General features: G+C 43.0%; 1 pseudogene across 1 annotated transcript; it reads right to left on the bottom strand.

The window, feature by feature from the left end:
• Window positions 1-4,733: 4,733 nt before the first annotated feature.
• On the bottom strand, window positions 4,734-12,071 carry LOC120643359 (annotated as a pseudogene). The gene is made up of 21 exons (XR_005662990.1): window positions 11,865-12,071; window positions 10,053-10,484; window positions 9,697-9,971; window positions 9,343-9,595; window positions 9,010-9,220; window positions 8,818-8,888; window positions 8,507-8,613; window positions 8,269-8,318; window positions 8,084-8,167; window positions 7,584-7,643; window positions 7,414-7,503; window positions 7,105-7,181; window positions 6,925-7,009; window positions 6,758-6,838; window positions 6,509-6,612; window positions 6,209-6,258; window positions 5,782-5,888; window positions 5,559-5,684; window positions 5,401-5,452; window positions 5,192-5,304; window positions 4,734-5,121 (listed from the first exon to the last, which is right to left on the bottom strand). The product of XR_005662990.1 is annotated as a phototropin-1A-like (transcript).
• Between the last annotated feature and the right edge of the window lie 6,946 nt (window positions 12,072-19,017).

Here is a 19,017-nt window from a genome sequence, read left to right as displayed (position 1 = left end):
TAGCAGTGAGCCCTATCCTTTAGTACGTTCTTTTAAAGCCTTTCTTTGTTTTGGTGTATTGTTCTTAGAGGTATCTTGTTGTTTGCTTTGTATGTTTGCCCGATGATTGTTCCGAGTAGAAGGATCGTTGTTCGAAGATTGAAGATCAAGAATTACAAGTGAGCGAAAGCTGAAGAGCAGTAAGAGTAGCTTTTCGTTGGAGAAAGGCAAGTGACCCTAACCATACTTCTATCTATACTTTATTTACAAGAGTACTATGATTTAATTGGAACATGGAGAACCACCCAAGAAAACAGTACAACCATAATACTAATGGGCTCTGGTCTTGGCTGAGTAATTAGATGAACTGTATGTTGTGTTGGGGTTGTTCCGCTTGGTGGTTATGAGTTTGTGTTGTGGAGCGGGTGAAGGAAGCTGCGTCTTCTGAGGGACCGCACGGCAGGAACCAACACATACATATAGGGATTCTTTGTAAAGGCCTCGTAGCGTCCCTATGCAATCACACCTCGGAAGTGTGGTATTGTGCCTAGCTAGCACATTGCGTGGTTGGGTTCAAAGTTCTTCGGAACTTTTACGCGAATTGTGGTGAAAGTGTACAACCTCTGCAGAGTTAAAACTAACCGGTTAGCCGTGCTCACGGTCAAGAGCGGCTTGAACCCTCACATGATTAATAAACTTAAAGATGGATTTAAATCACATTCTGGTTATTTTTTGTGGCCTTGCTGAGTACCAACCATAAGTGTACTCACCCTTGCTTACTGCTGCTCAGAAGGAGAAAGTTATGGTGGAGTCTATTGAAGTTGTTGCTGAGTTCTAGGCGTACGCAACCCCCAGTCGATTGCCTGTGAAGTTTGGAGTCTCCGTTTCCAGGATAAGCTGTAAACTCTGATAGTCTTTTAATTGTTTTAGTTTTTTTTCGTGATACTGTACTGATTATTCACTTATGATGTCTCTATATGTATGAAACTTAATCCTGGCATACATATAGCTATGCATTCGGTTTTGTCCTTAAAACCGGGTGTGACAAGTGGACAAGTGGCAGCGGTGCCGGAGAATCTGCAACGTCGGCAGCAGCAACCGGGACGGCGGCGCCATTATCTCCTCGCTCGGAGGGACGTCGCTTGAACTTGGCTTCGCGTGGCTTCTCTCTTCCTTTCTCCAAAAGAGAAGAGAAAAGAAAAGAAAACGATGGGGGAAGGCCAGCCCAGCCCAGCCCAAGATAATAGTATGCAAGTACGGTACGGCCCACAAAAATTATGCAGATGTGTTTTCCGCAAATATTAGGAGTCACTCGGTCTACTGGCAGTCAAACCATCACACAAGGCCCAATAATTACTTTTTGTTCCAGAATAAAAAAATTTCCCGAACAAATTTTTTGTATTGCTAGAACAATTAAAAATTGTTCCGAAATAAAATAAATTTGTTTTTAGAACAAATTTGACTATGGGTCAATTTAGGCCCAGCAACATAAAATCTGTAGTGAAAATCTGTAGTGGTGTCACACCCTGAAATTTTCAAATTTCAGGATGTGATTAAAAGAAAATAATAAAGCAACGATTTTCTCATAGTTTTAAAATTTTGCAACATTTTCTTTTGTTCGCTGGGAATTTAGAGGAAATAAATAAAACTTGTTTGAATTTCTAAAAAAATAAAATGAAGTTGTTTGTGTGTTGCTTTCAAGCCTCCTTGCTTTGTTTTAATGTTTGAAGTTCAATTTAAATTCAAATCTTTGTGTTTGAATTTGAATTGAATTTGTTTGTTTGGTTTTGAGAAAAAAAAGAGAAAAACATTTTCAGCCCAGCCGCCCCAGCCCACCTCCTTTTCTCTTTCTTCTCCCGCGGCCCAAACTCCCCCTCCCGCCGGCCCACTTTTCTCTCTCGGCCCAGATCGGCGCCCCCTCTCTCTCTCCCGGCCGACAGGCGGGTCCCGCTCGTCGGATCCGTCCTCCCCCTCTAGCCCGCCTCTGCTCTGTGCTCCTGGCCCCGCGCTGTGCTCCGCCGCTGCCGTGGGCCTCCGCCCGTGCCGAGCTGGTCCCGAGGCCCCCAGCAGCTCCGCTTCGCTCGCACGCGCCGACCCGGATCCCACGCGAGCCGCAACCGCACCGGACTCCAATTCGATTTTCGACCGGGATTCGGCAACCGAATCCGTGTTGGGCACGCCTCCTGCGGCCATGGACCCGCACGCCGAGGCGGCCTCGCGGCCCTTTAAATAGCGCTGCCGCACCCCCTGGAGCCCCAACCCTAGCAAGCCGCCGCCCTCGCCTGCGCGAAACCCTAGCCGCGCCGTCGCCATTGGAGCCGCCGAGCTCGGGCTCGATGCGGATCCGCCGCTCCGCCGCCTTCTCTCGGCGCCTGAGCATCCCCAGAGCTCCGAAGCAGGGTGAGCAACGCCGCGTCCCCTTTCCTCCACCCCTATCCCGCTCTCACTCGCATAATATTGCTCGCCGGCGCAACCGTTCCGCCCCTCGCCGCCGTAGCTCCCTCCGCCGCGTTTTCTCGCTGCCCCGAGCACCCAGATGAGTTCACTGCATCGCTCTCTCCCTCCCCATCCAAGTACCGAGCCAAATCGAGCCCGGGGCGTCTAGAACGCCTACTCCGGTGAGCCCCCGGCCAAGCGCCGCCGTCCGCCGGACTTATAGCCACCGGTTGACGCCCCCTTTTGCCCCGGCCCTTGGATCTAGATCCAACGGTGATCCGTTTCGACCCAAGTCAACCCAACTAGTACCGGTCAATCGAGGAAGTTTTGCAAAAGAGCCCCTGGTCTTTTAGAAAATCAACCCGCCGTCCTATGCAGTTGAAAAGTATTTACAAACCAGTCCTTTATTTTATGGTTTAACCCCTGAGCTTTTCCAAAATAGAACCCACCGTCCTTAGCCTGTAGTTTTTCAAGCTAGCCCCTGTAGTTTAGGTTTAATTTCGTTTTAGTCCCTGGTTTCTTCAGATCTAGCCCCTGGAAACCCTGTTTCTTCATAAATAAGCCCCTAGAACCTTATTTTAGCCATATCTTTCACGTTTCAACTCCGTTTTCAGCGATTCTCGCACTCACGTGATCCTTGTGACGTGTGCGATAGCTTTATAACCTTTTTATCCTTTGTGAGCACACTTTGTTGTGTCTTACAAATCTTTTCCATTAGTCCTTAACCCTTTGGCTAATCGTGACTAAATCCTTAACTCCCCGTTTAACCCATAGAATCGCCGTTTTAGCTCCGTTTTCTGTGTTTCTTGCGCCTCCGTAACCATAGCAACGAACCCTATCCTTTAGTGCGTTTTTTTAAAGACTTTCTTTGTTTTGGTGTATTGTTCTTAGATGTATCTTCTTGTTTGCTTTGTATGTTTGCCCGGTGATTGCTCCGAGTAGAAGGATCGCTGTTTCAAGGATTGAAGATCAAGATTTCCAAGTGAGCAAAAGCTGAAGAGCAGTAAGAGTAACTTTTTGTTGGAGAAAGGCAAGTGACCCTAACCATCTTTCTGTCTATGCTTATTTACAAGAGTATTATGATGATTTAATTGGAACATGGAGAACCACCCAAGAAAACATTACAACCACAATACTATATGGCTCTGGTCTTGGCTGATTAATTAGAGACTCTTGCTTGTGACAGTCTTACCGAAAGGGCAAGAGGGGATGCATCGACGGGATATAGCTCGGTCCTCTTGGGGCAATTGGTATTGTTTAATGGTCCTTTGGCAAGGTACCACCTCATTAGGACAGTGTTATGACCGCTTTGACTTGAATCCTTAGCGGATTGTCATAGGTTAGGAAATCTTTGTAAAGGCCTCGTAGCGTCCCTATGCAATCACACCTCGGAAGTGTGATATTGTGCCTAGCTAGCACATTGCGTGGTTGGGTTCAAAATTCTTCGGAACTTTTACGCGAATTGTGGTGAAAGTGTACAACCTCTGCAGAGTTAAAACTAACCGGTTAGCCGTGCTCACGGTCAGGAGCGGCTTGGACCCTCACATGATTAATAAACTTAAAGATGGATATAAATCACATTCTGGTTATTTCTTGTGGCCTTGCTGAGTACCAACCATAAGTGTACTCACCCTTGCTTACTGCTGCTCAGAAGGAGAAAGTTATGGTGGAGTCTATTGAAGATGTTACTGAGTTCTAGGCGTACGCAGCCCCCAGTCGATTGCCTGTGAAGTTGGAGTCTTCGTTTTCAGGATAAGCTGTAAACTCTGATAGTCTTTTATTTGTTTTTATTCTCTTTTTCGTGATACTGTTACTGATTATTCACTTATGATGTCTCTATATGTATGAAACTTGATCCTGGCATACATATAGCTATGCATTCGGTTTTGTCCTTAAAACCGGGTGTGACAAGTGGGTAACAAATCTGTTGGGGTCACCAACGTGACCCCAGTAGCGCTCCTCGCTCAGGCGACTGGCAGTCAAACCATCACACAACGCTCAATAACTAGTTTTTTGTTCCCGAACAATTTTCTTTTTTCCAAATAAAATTTTTTATTGATGGAACAATTAAAAATTGTTCCAAAACAAAGAAATATTTTATTCTAAAATAAATTTAATTGGATTACATGTAGGCCTGTTTGTTGAGCTTATTTAGGCAAAAAAAATCTGGAGTGGGAGGGGGCTTGTGCGACGTGACTGCTCCCAGTCACGCGCGCTGCCCCCAGCCCCCCCGTGTTTTCCCCTGTGGATCTTAATTAACCAAAGAAAATGAAAATCCTCTAAAAGAATAATAACCAAAAAAAGATAGAGAGAAGGCATGTTTATTTCGTTTAATTACGATGACTATGGTAAATTAGCATATGGTGTTGGAGTATTAGCATTACATTACATTTGCATCACACATCCTGACGACATGCCAACACTTTTGAAACAATCATTACCATGTTGACCATCAATTGATTTCTTTTTGCCAACTTTATCATACCATTTTTCTTCTAAAATTTAGAAGATATCCGTGTGACTAGCAGCAACAGTTGTATCAGCCACCTCTAGCTTGGGCGGTGCGGCGGTCCGAACAAGAGCCCAATTGATGCCGCGGAAGAAGGCGTGATGCTTGATCTCCGAAGCGCCCTCGTAGGACCCCAGTCTGTTTGCAGGGTCTCGGTGCAGCAGCCGGTACATCAGCTGCCTCGCCGCCAGGCTCACCTGCATTCCATCCTCACACCATCCATAAAAAAAAATTAAGGGAATCAAATATTTATTACTGAATACTCACCTCTATACTCGTAGGAAATCTGATGTCCTTGTGCAGAATATTTGCAAAGGTCCTCTGTCTTGTTTTTCCTCTAAATGGGGTGTAACCATACAACATCTCGTATAGAAGAATTCCTGATCCAACAAACAAACATGAATCCTCACTCATTATTGTATAGCATGTAATGCATATTTTTTTGTTTTTTTTTTGTTTGGCACAACATTAGCTACCTAGAGCCCACCAATCGACAGCACTTGTATGCCCAGCTCCGGTAATGATCTCCTGCAACATGTATACCAGGATCCATTCAACAAACCATGCTGACTGACTATCATGCACGAAAAATATAGACAAGAAATTGTTGGATAAATTAAAGAAATACACATACAGGCGCAATGTACTCCTCTGTACCAACAAACGAATTTGATGCTCGCATTGGTTCAGCAAAGAATATGGGAGAACCCCTGCTCTTCTTCCTCCCTTTCTTCCTATCATTATCTTCCGGAAGAAACACCTATCATATCAAACGACAGGACTAGTTATCAATTTCTACTAAGAAAAACAAGATTAAGAAGTTGAAATAATAGCCCTCAACTCTCAAGTTATTTTACCTGTGGTAGACAGGATGTCAAACAAGACAAATCAAAGTCCGTCAAGGAAATGTGCCCATCTCTATGAAGTAAAATATTTTCCGGCTTTAAGTCCCGGTAGATTATACCTGTTGGGGGAATAGATTAGAAGAGGGGGCCACAGACACTTAGAAATGGTAAATCTAGTACATGTGTGATGAACAAGTGCAAGGAACTTCCTTTTCCCCCTTTTGTCGGCTAAGGAAGACCACCACTTTCACGAATGGTTAAATTCTTATCCAAAATATGCATTTGAGGTGGCCAAATGATTAATATTGGTCAAGCAAGATATAAATGGATTCAAGTATGCTATTTAATATTGATCTATATACTGATAGATATGCTATTATCCACCACCACTCCAAGAGAATGTCATGTATAGAATAAGTAATATGGTGTGCATGGCTACCTTGGCAATGCAAGTATTCAAGTGCTGTGACCACTTCTGCAGCATAAAACCTGAAACAATCGTGAAGCAATATATCAAGCAATGTTTCTTGTCTCCTACTATAACAAGCACCAAATTATGGACCAGATCAACATGTCTATGACAATTAAGAATATATTTATTCAATATTTTCTTCTTACAAGTTCTAAAAGTCATGTCTCCAAACAGCTTATATGGTTAACAGCTTCTTAAGCCACATAAAACAATGGAGAATAATGCATGACATCTAAGCAAAAGAAACAGTTTCAAGTCAATGTATACCTTACTGCATCTTCCTTTAGAACCTTCATAGGTTGCCTATCAAGGAGCATAAAAAGTTCCCCACCAGAGCAGTAGTCAGTAATAAGACATATATGTGTCTTGGTCTGTGACATATGTATGGCAATACTGAGATGCTAGAAATTAATCAAAATATCATCAACAAAAGAAGAATAAAAATAAGGAGAATAAATATTAACCAGTCAAGTATCATCATAGCATGTTAGAATAATATTTATTTATGTAACAAACCTGAAATGATGCGTATAATGTGGGAAGGAATGGGTGGTCCAACATATCAAGGATTTGTCGTTCAACGGTCGCTCTATGGACCTAGAGGTATTATAAAGATATATAAAGAGACAATTGAAGATGGTAATAGCTAAAATTTCATATGTCATGAAGTTTGTAAGTCCTACCTTGTTTCGGTTAAGCATGACGCTTTTATCCATAGCTTTCATGGCAAAGTATTCACCTGTACCAAGCAACTCGACCAAATGGACACTGCGATTCAAAAATAATGCACATTTTTATTGTCTAAAACTATAATTGGTAAATTAATCCAGTACTATTTCCATTCAAAATAAAGAAGTACTTACCTGCCAGTGTCACCAGATCCTAAAGGTTTTACTGGCCTGAAATGTTTTAAATCAATGCTTTCACCATTCTCAAGAACCTACAAAAAATTGCATGTTCAATCAGGGAGATTTAAAAAATGTTATAAGCACTTGTCTCAAATAACCTCCTGATTAGCTATATATACTGCAGAGACTAGTAAATTCTACTGCAGAATATATGCGAGTTGCTCTCTCAAGTGTCTCCATGATTGTTCCCTTCATCCAGTAGCCTCGCAAATGGCATGCTAGTAGTAGCTATTTGGTGAAATTTCATATAGGCGTATAACATACTTTTTGGATGGCTCTCCATGATGCAGTATCCTTCATATGTGGCTTTGGTAGGACTGGTTTTGAGTGATTAGCCCATAGATCCTCCGGACTCTAATATGACCATAAATTTCTGTTAGAAGTACCCAACCATACTTAGTTGTATTAACAAAATGAGTATTTATTTATCTGACCAAATTAGCATCAGGAAGTTCCTTTGCAGCCTCATCAATGTTGTCTGCAGTTTTCTTAACCTGGTAAATGAACAATTGAATGTTAACGTGTACGACATTTTTCATCTATGAAATTTAGAAATTAAGGTACCCAAAATTTAGTGGTGAAAATTATTTTATTCAAACTAAAACAAAAGGCAAGCCAATTAAGGATGGAAGCCACCAGAACATGAATTAACCTAAAGGATGCCAACTATGGAGATTTTATATTAGGATGTCATAATACCACGAGTCTACTATTACCAATGTTGACCACCAGGGTTTAAGAAAGCTAAATATTCAATAAAAGTTTGATGTTGCTAAATGCTAATAAATAGTGTAAGCACGCACTACAGAAAGCTTCCTTTGATAACATATTAGCTGCCACACATATATCTGGTATTTTCTTCTTCTTTTCTTTCCTGGTACTTGATGAGATAGCGAGCACAGATATGCTAGTTTTTAGTAAAGTAGGCACAAACCAGCATGGCACCATCTTTTGCAGCAGCATCTCGAACACGTTCAGTTCCATCTAACTGAACCCCAATGAAGTACTGAACATCACCCTGATCAACAGTCAAGTAAGATACATCTCAATTCACATGCAAAACATTGCAAACCAAATATCTGGAGTACAATATAATTACCATGACCCATATTATAGTACCTTTTAATCACGCATTGGTTGCAAGTGAAAGAGGTTCCAGAATTTTTTACCTGGTCAAGTGTTAAACAACCATATGCAACTTTATTAAGCTCGCAATCATAGAAAATAGATATTTGCACATTATCAACCTCTATATGCCAGAAATTTGTAGTTTACTAATCATGTATTAGTAAAGCAGTGGATCTAACTACATTCGATATATCTGGGTCATAAAAAATTGCATCATGATCTTACATACCACTTTTTGTGTAATTTATCAGCTGAACAGTGACCTCTATTTGGTTATCTATGGCATCTCTTATTTTCTTTACTGTTCCACGGTCAGTTTCAGGTCCTTGAAGAAACCTGCAAGAGAAGTAAATGCCAAGCGATTCATTAGCCACTACAACATAAAGAACAAATCGGTTCAGTTTGAAGATTTTCTCACTGTACCTAACTATATATGATTAAACGGTGCATGAAAATTGCAAGGGGCAGGCAGGTAGCATACATGCCTCCATTTTCTTTTCTAATATCTAGTTTATGAGCAGTTGAAAGGTTATCATTTACCTGCAGTTTCTTCCTAATATTTCTTCACGGCTATACTCTGTCAATCGCAAAAAGCTATCCGATGCAAATATCTGTTACAAGGACCAAACAATGGATGCAGTTTGAGGGAAATTTGGTATCCATGTCAACAGAAAGAAGAAAGGATAGATGCTAGAGGTAGAAGAGATCTGAGTTAATTCTTTGTTGTCTTACAATTGGATTATCAGGTAACCTTGGATCGGTGATGACAAAATTCTTTTCAATACGTTCAAGTGTAGTAGCCAAGTCCATACCCCTTCTCATTTCTTTCTTCCTGAAATCATCATCAAAGCTTTCGGGTCTTTCATCGGCACTGTCAATTAGCAGATCTTTTCTTGGTTTCAGCATGTTCTTCTCTACATTTCCATGGCCCATACCAAGAAAACTGCATAGAAGAATTAAATGTGGCAGTAAATTAAATGAAAGGAACAGGGACTCAGCAAGGAAATTATATATGAAAGCAAATGCTGTGACTACATGATATATATGATTTATTTGTTACCGTACCCTATAAATGAACGCAAGCCAGATTTTCCACTTTTATTCCCTCCTTCGGGTACTTCACTGATTTTCTGCAGAGAGCTTCGACGAGATCCACTTTCGGAGGTTCTCTTGCCAGGAACTTGAGTCGAAAAGACACATTCTGCTTCCTGTGATTTTCTTTTTAAGGTGCTGTTTCTTGATTCAGACAATGATCTAGGATTCTTGAGGGCAAGCAGAAGCTCAGAGACTGAGCTACGGGCCTGATCCTTCTGTCTTGCTGCATTATTCAGTTTGATAGTAACTTTGTATTGCTGATCTTTGGTTTGGAAAATAAATGACAGACAAATTAACTAGCAGTATTAATTAATTAGTACATACCATCATATTTGATAAGTGATTCTGGCAATCCATTGGGGCGCACAGCCGTATCCTTGGTCCCTTCCGTGTACTTGCTCACTTCTACTTGCATCCCAATGAACTTGAGGACCCTGCCATCCTCATCCTTGATGGGGGCAATGGTCAAGAGATTCCAGAACGGTGTGCCGTCCTTCTTGTAGTTGAGAAGACGGCCGCAGTAGTTTGAGCCAGCTGAGAGCGCCTGCCTGATCTTGGCGATCTCGGCAGGGTCCGTGCCGGAGCCCTGGAGGAAGCGGCTGCACAGATATTAATCAATTAATTAATAATATACATATATATTATATTAATTAGGCGAACAAGTGTAGGGAGCGACCCACCAGTTCCTTCCGACGACCTCGTTGGAGGAGTAGCCGGTCATATTGAAGAATCCGGCGCTGGCGTAGAGGATGGGGTGATCGGGGCGGGTGGCGTCGGACACCACGAAGGTCTGCTGGAACGCGGAGAGCGCGGCGCGTAGCTCCTCCGACACCCGAGGTATGCCGGCGGCGGCCTTGTCGTCGAGGGAGTTTCCACTCTCGCTGGTGTGGCCGGAGCCGGAGGGGCGGGCGGTGACGCCCTGCGGCCGGCCGGTGTGCTTGTCGGTCTGGAGGATGAGGCCCCACTCGGCGGCCCTTTGCGCGGCAGCATCCTTGTCGTCCTCCTGCACCTCCTCATCGGCGATGAGGAACGGGGAGGTGATGGGCTCCCGCGAGGTGGGGGCGGCGTCTGGATTGAAGACTTCCAAGATCCCCGGGAGTCGCGTGGAAGTCCTGCACTTCATCGCTCACTTCGATCACTCCACTCACAGCATAACTAGCTAGTAGGAGTAGCTTGCTGCTTGCATTTTTATTTATATATATATATCGTATTAACTTTGACAATACACACAATGAAGCATTTGGCAAAAGCACCGTCTATTATCTCCACCTCAAAGCTAAGAATGGGATGGGAGGATCATAAACTTCTAGAAATGAAGCTGACAGAAAAAGAAATACAAAATCATTTCTCTGACAGTGTGAACCCACTGGACTAGCGTGACAGAGAAAATAGAACAAAGTAAAGGTGGAGTGGATAGTAGGTATATACTTGTAAATAAAGATGAAAATGGATGCATGCATGTGGGACGATGGTGATAAATGATCATGTGTATACATCAATATCAGAAAAAACTAAATACATGGAATTGGATTCGGCCAGCTTTCAGTAGTGTGTGCATTTTTTTTTAATTTTGTCATATATAGCTACTTTTACTTTTGGCCTCCTTTAAACATGAAAAGGAATCGTACATGACAGAAAAGTCATATATATCATATTATGTTTTCTCCTAAATTTCTTTGTAATAGCTGGTTTCCAAGCAATTTCAAAGGAATTGTTGGCAAATATTTGTTTGATCCAAAGGGTCTACTAGATCGTTGGAATCTTTTTTTATATATAGAAAAGGCTTAGGCATTTATACCTGGTTATTTGTATTAAGAAAAACGAAGCTTAATTAGTACATGAGAAATAAATTAACATTCCCGCATGAATTAAATATTCTAATGTTTATATTATGTCCATTTCATAGGAGCACTAACTTGTTGACTTGGAGGGGATCGACAGATAGGGGCCATGAAAGTACATGAGGTTGACCGCCTGCGATATATATCAAATATTTGTTTAAAGAATTTCAGATAGATTTTTTGTCTGGATGAATATTATCATTTATTTAATATGACGACCAAATTGTTTATTATGTATATAGAGAGAGGTATGTAAATATTATATTAGCTGCCAAAAAAGGACAAGAGATGCAAAGCGAGCAAGCGCCGAGATGGGGATGGGACCGCTGTCCACATCGATCACACACACACATATCGGATAAGGAAGAATTTGCTGGACTAATCAGAAAAAAAGCTAAGTGTCCATGCATTTATTTTTATTTACTTAATTACTTACATACTCTGCTGGGTGGGAAATTAAAAGAACATAGCACGCAGAAATTAAAGCAGCAGTTATATTGATTCAGCATATCTATCGTTTTTTCTCATCATCACTCCGTCGTCCACTATAGTCTATAGGGATAATAACTAGCTTAGATAAATAAGAACTACAAGATCGAACAAGCAAGCTAGCAATTAATTAATCCATGGATGGATCGGATCGGAGAATACCTTTGAAAGCCATCTCGATGATCGAACTGACTGACGATGGTGTCTAATAATTATCCAAGCAAGCAAAGATAGCTAGCTAGCTGCTCGACCGATCAGCGGCTTTCTTCAGTGGCAACTGGGGGGCGCGGGAGACAGGCAGTTGATGGAGATGAGGTAGCAGATGATGAGATCCACACCCATCCATGGAGATGGAGATGGAGATGGAGATGTATATGGCATGGTGGCCGGCTAGGCTAGCAAGCAGATGCAGATTATTATATATTGAGGACCACGGAGATGGAGAAAACTCGGACACATCGATCACGACGGATTATATACACGTATATGCGTGCTCCGCAGCAACTTAATTTTTTCACGACCGTGTCTGAGTAACTTAATTAGATTAATAATCCTTATCTACTATATATATACATGCATGTACGTAGTAATATTAATTACTATCTCTCTAATGCAACACATATATACTAGATCTATGAGTAATTATTAGGAGATGATGATGATGATGCAAATTGCAAGCTAGTGGACGGCTGGGTAGGCATCGTTGTCCATGCCCATGACCACGACGGGCTCGCACACCGACAAGCTTCCCTCGGATCCAAGTGCAGATGCATATCTATCAGTGTATAGTACCTCTCCATGCTTGCATGTCCACACTTTTATCTATAATCTATTCTTTTTTATTCTTTTATTTAGAGGACTCATCATAGCTAGAGAACGCCTCTAGTACCGGTCATCAAGCTTGGTCAGTACCAAATGCCACACCATTTAATACCAACTAAAACGCCCCGTACTAAAGGACCATTTAGTCGCCGTGTCGTGGAGGAGCGGGGTGTCGAGGATGGGAACCAGTGGTGCATTGGGTCAACACATACCCTAGCACAGCGAGGCAACCAGGTTCGGCAGCCTCCACAGTGCTGTGGGGAGACCCCCACGAGCATGTTGCCCCAGAGGTTGAGCTCCTAGAGGCCGCGCGTGTGGCCGTTGTGGCATCCAGGAGCCCCGTTGGAGATCGATCGCGTTGAGCAGCGTTGCTGGAAGGCTCCCATTGAAGGCATTTCTGGAGAGGTCGAGGTCGCCGCGGCATTGGGCTGCGGGTAGCCCTTGAAAGGCGCAGGGATCCGCGGCGTTGTAGCCGCACCCGGGAAGCGTGCCCAGCGAGTCTGCTGTGACTGCAGCCTTGAAGGACATGAGCAGCGTCCCAACGACGTTGAGAGCGCCCGCGCTGGCGCACAGCGAGGCGCCCAAGAGCAGCAGGCATAGCGCCGCCGCGCCTCATCCCTCCATTGCCATTGCGGCATGCTGGATACCTAAGCACCTAGCAGCGCCGGCATCACCAAACCCTCTCCTCCGCCCTTTGCCGAGCACACGACACCCAGGTGACCAGCCAGCGCATCACCTCGCTGGCGGTGGCGTAGTACCACTCACACAGGCCGGCTGGTTTCCTTCATGATGACCTGCATCCATACCCACCGCACGGCCTGAAGCACTGGCCGAGAAGCGGAAGGTCGGAGTAGACGCACAGCCGGCCTTTGGGAACCGCGCGCGCGCACCGCCGTCGGCGGCCGTTTGCAAAGGGACTCGTTGTTGTAGCCGCAGTCACTACTACAAAAACATTGATTTGTTCTGGTTGGAAAACCCCTGTTGTCCCGGTTTTCCAACCGGGAACGCCAGTCCGGGACAAAAAGGGGTGCTCTTTTGTCCCGGATCTGGCGACCGGGACAAAAGGTGCTGCCAGCGCCCACATGGCTGGCGCACCCTTTTGTCCCGGTTGGTGTTACCAACCGGGATAAAAGATCTTTTTTCTTCATATTTTCCTTTTCACAATTCTTTTTCTATTTCAATTATACTTTTGCATTTCAATTAAACTTATGTATTGGAATTCAGTGTGTACGATCTCCACTAATATATATATATATATAGTTACTTATATAATATTTGTCCTAGATAGTTTTCATATATAAATTAATTCACTTATATATATATATGTATACACATATCTATACATGTGAATTCCTTTACATATGAAAATGTCTAGGACCAATATTATATAAATAAATATATATATATATACACATATATATTATTGGAGTGCTTATATATATAATACATACATACTCCATCGTATTTGCATAGGTATATTCGTTCTTAATTACATAGTAGAATTCGCCTTTTGGAAATTTAATACATACATACTCATAAATAGAAATTTAATACATACACACATATATATATTTACATAGGTATATTCGTTCTTAATTACATATATACGCGTATATTGTTATATTTGCTGCGAATGTCAATATTAGGTATTCCATCATAGTAGAATTCGCCTTTTGGATTGAGGACTTGCTCAACAATAAATCCGGAGAATTGTTCTTGAATCGCCATAATCTTTTCCTCCGGTATGAGTTTATCGCGCATCTCCCCGACCTATGGAAAAAGGGGATAATTAATTTCGACTAATTAAAATACGAGTTCAAATATTAACAAGTTTTTTACTTACTTCCTCCTCCCAATCTGTCCAGCCCTTTGGAGGACCTACCAGACCATGGATGTTCTCGCATACATAGTATGCACACAATACAGTGCCTTGTTTATGCCTCATACACTTTAAGAGAGAAGAAATTATCAGGTATTTACATGAATATATAATAAAACTAATGAATCGTGCAACGAATCATCCAAGTGCGTACCGGAAAATCTGTCTTGATCTTCAATTCCTTGTCAAATTTGCCTAGATGATTTTTAGCGAATTCTTTCCAAATCATGTGCATGATTAGAACAATTATAGTCAAGTAACAAAGTGATTCAAATTATCGGTCATCGACGAAGTAGTGGTAGAATTACTTTTTCATCATGTTAAGAAGATTTTTGTATTGTTCTGGAGGTCTCCTCAATGAGTCCATAACCACGAGTAGGCTCTTCTCGGGAATTATGACAATTAGGACCCAGTGTTCACTGCAAGATTATACGGAGGCAGTTCTTGGTAGTTAAGGTTTAAACAATTCGATTACAGAATAGAAAGAGTTAGACGGAAGGAATCACTCACGCAAAGTTGTAAGGAAACAATATCATTTGCTTGTTGTGATGAACGCTTATGTACTTGAACAAGTTTTGGAATATCTCATCGGAATTGTCACGTAGAAGCCTCCAATTACAAGTAATTGGGTCGATGAAGCCGAGGTGAGAGTATCCCTTTCTTCTGCAAGTATGTATCTCCATTCTACATGATACCGAATAAATCAAGAGATCAGTATGTTGAGATCATGCAAAACAATACGTAAGGAGAGTAAAATACTTACAGAACCAACAAGCCGACCATAGAGATGTTGAGGGCCTCCTGATGGAATAGTTGGTAAATTTCTTCCCAGTTTATCCATATAATGGCCCCCCCTGTAAGAAATTGTCATCTTTAATCTTTGCGCCCCGCATGAAGATGCAATCGGCCATCGCACGCATGTAGTGCTGGTGCAGCTTATACATTTGCGTTGGAAGCACAGACACTACTTCGGGGGTACAAGAGTTTTGCCGATCTCAAACGTCCATTTGATGACCACATCGGCCTTTGGAATATCTTCTCCCCCTGCAATCTGAGCCGCCGTCAGGTTTGATTCTTTCAAAAATATAACAAAGTCTTGTTTTTGCGTCGTCTGTCCCACTACGAGAGGCTCTATTGATTGTTTCTTTTGGGCTCCGAGCTGTGGAACGTCGGACGACGATGACTTTGATTGTCTCTTCTTTTTCTCAGTAGTTTTGATAATTGTGCGTTCGTAGTCTGAAGGGGGGTCTCTCGGAATGAATTTTCTCTTATTTGCTTCGCACATTCCCTTAAAAAATTTTAAATCTATCAGATTTATTACTTTCTCGGGCTCCGGCTCCGGCTTCGGCTTGAAGTGCTCTTTAACTCTTTCTTGAGTTATCCGATCGCATTCTTCAAGGCTCATGTCCCAGGGTTTAATAGGAGTCTGCTTGGTTTTCTTCTCCTTTTCCTTCTTCTTTGGAGGCTCCTTAGCCAGTGCAGCTACCTTCTTTGCCGGCGGCCGTTTCTGCTTCTTTGGCAGCGGCGGAGGGGGTGACCATGGAGGCGACGGTGACACTTGAGTGTTTATCGGCGCATGAGATGATGGTGATGGAGAATGTGCCGGTGAACCTTGCCGAGACAGTGCTGCCCTTGGGGAGTTTTGCGAAGATGCCGGTCTTGGAGAGGCATGCTGAGATGCCGGTCTTGGTGTTTGATCATCCGACTTTAGGACAATGTAGCGCTTATCCCATAGGATGTAGCCATCAATGGCTTCTGCTAGTGTCCTCTCCCCATCACCTCCAGGAATATCAAGCTCGAGCGTCTCCCAACCCTGGCACACCTGCTCCACGCCAACTCTTGTGTATCTAGGCGGAATTTGCTGCCCGTGGTACACATCGCCTGGTTGGGTTGGCATGGCGGTACCGTACGCAACAGTGAACATTAAGTTCTTAACGGCAGTCTGCAGGTCACAAGGTGTCCGCTGGGTGATCTCATCCACTGGAAATCGCTGCGGGGCCGACGCTTCAACTGCGGCCTGGATCCCCGTTGGCTCGACGACGGCGACGTCTGTGGAAGCGCAGCTGCTTTTCCGCTGAGACAGGTGATCGGCTGCGACATTAGGCTCTGGAGGCACCGTTTGGGCTTGCTGTTGCTGGCTCATTGCTATGGCCACTTGGCGTTGAACCTCTTTCTCTAGTCTTTGATCGTGTGACATGAGCCTTTCCTCTAGCCTTCTCATGTGCTCCCGCTCATCATTTTTTCTTCTTTGCCGGCTTCTATATAATTCAATGTAATCCCTGAACCCATACTTCCACGGAATCACGCCTTTGCCTCTTGTGCGGCCCGGATGCTCTGGATTCCCAAGGGCGTAAGTCAGCTCGTCCCTCTCTCTATCTGGCTGGAATGTTCCCTCGGCCGCTGCTTGTATGGCCTCCTGTAGTCTCTGGGCTGCTCGCTGGATGTTTGGCCCATAGATGCAGTCACCAGTCAATGGGTCCAAGCTTCCCCCGTGACCATAAAACCAGGTCCTTGACCTTTCAGGCCAGTTCATGGTCGCAGGTTGGATGCCTCAGTGAAGCAGATCCTGCTCCATCTTCTCCCATTTGGGTACTGCAAGCTTGTAGCCTCCTTGGCCTAGAGTGTGATGGTACACTTTCTTCGAGGCGTTATCTTTGGCCTTCTGCACCTTCTCAAGCCCAAGCTCTGAAGACTTGTATTCCACAAATGCATCCCAGTGACCCCTGAGCTTTTCGAGCTCACCGGTAAATACGGGTGTGGTCCCGGTCTTGATATATTTCTTCGTCAAAATTTTCTTGAATGATCGCAGCTGTTCGGCCATCTTACTCAGGGTCCAGCGCTTGCATATCTCTTCGGATTCAGCTGGAACCGTGAAGTTTTTCTTAAGCTCCCGCCAGCACCATTTTTTTTCTCTTTCGGGTACCGCATCCCGTTCCTCGCTTGGATTGGAAGCTTTCCGGAGCCTGAAGCTGATCGGGATGTGGTCCCTGACAATACATCCGGATTGTCTTATGAATTTTTTGGCGGCAGCTTCTGGAGCGATCGGTTCGCCATCTGAACCAACTTCCGTTATAATGAACCGCCCTTCCAGTTTTTTTGTTGGGCCTCGCTTCGTCTTTTTCTGCTGCGATGATGATCCAGACGGCTATAAAAAAACATTCATAGTATTCATATAGATTCAGATGAAAATATGATTGTCACTACAAATAAGTATAGTTATGATATGTACATTAGCACTTTGTTCAGCAGCAGCGTCATCCTGAATAGATGGTGGCTCAATTCCATCATCGGACATATTCAAATATATGTCGGTATTGCTGCCATCATCAGCTTGTTCAGGGACATCTCCTTGACCTTCGCCAATCATATTCAATAGGAACTATTCGTCTTCCGCGTCTGTGTGTCGCGGGTCCATCGTAACTAAAATATGAATACAAATAAAACCCTTAAAAAATTATCTAAATAATCCACATATTTGCGAGCATTTAACTAAGTACCGATCGATGGACGAGGTCGAGTAATATTCTCTAAGTAATTCAAGAAATAGACTTGAAATATTCTATATATGAAATATTCTAGACGGTTTTTTTCACTAAGTACCGATCGATGGATGAGGTCGAGAAATATTCTCTAAGTAATTCAAGAAATATAAAAGAAATATTCTATCGATAATTTCACTAAGTACTGATCGATGGATGAGGTCGAGAAATATTCTCTAAGTAATTCAAAAAATATACACGAAATATTCTATCTATAATTTCACTAAGTATCGACTGTGAAATATTCTAGATGGTTTTTTCACTAAGTACTGATCGATGGACGAGGTCGAGTAATATTCTCTAAGTAATTCAAGAAATAAACTTGAAATCATCTATATATGAAATATTCTAGACGGTTTTTTCACTAAGTAACGATCGATGGATGAAGTCAAGAAATATTCTCTAAGTAATTCAAGAAATATACATTAAATATTTAAAAGAAATTTAAACTCACTTTGCACATACATACATACATACATACATACATACATACATACATACATACATACATACATACATACATACATACATACATACATACATACACATTCATACATTTAAAAATTTGTAAATATACCTTTATTTACACAACAAATTATGATTTCACTCTAAACAACAAATTATGATTTCACTCTAAATAACATGAACTCTAAACAATATAATTTCAAAAGTAATTAACACCCTATTTGTCATCAAAATTAAACGAATTAACAAATAATCTATATTTTACAACATAATTTCTAAACAAATAGTCCATATTTTCAAATTTAAACAAATAATCCATATTTAAACTAATTTCTAAACACATAAGGGGGTTAGGGTGGCGGCGCCGGCCGACGGCGCCGGCTGGGCGCTGCAGTGGCAGGGCTAGGGCGGCGCGTGGCGCACGTACAGCGAGGGCGCGCACAGGCGACGGCGGGGAGAGCCGGAGGACGCGGCGGGGCTCTGGGCGGCGGCGTGAGGTCGGCGGCGCTCGGGGATGTTGGGCTCGCGCGGTGGGGGGAGCAGGGGATGGCAGCGGCACCAGGCGCAGATGAAACGACCAAGTGTTTGCGAAGGGCGAAGGAGGAAGGAA

This window comes from Panicum virgatum, chromosome 8K, assembly GCF_016808335.1.
Source record: "Panicum virgatum strain AP13 chromosome 8K, P.virgatum_v5, whole genome shotgun sequence".
In the NCBI taxonomy this organism is placed as follows: Eukaryota; Viridiplantae; Streptophyta; class Magnoliopsida; order Poales; family Poaceae; genus Panicum; species Panicum virgatum.
Note: the sequence above shows the minus strand (reverse complement) of the source record. Positions and strands in the feature narration are given on the sequence as shown.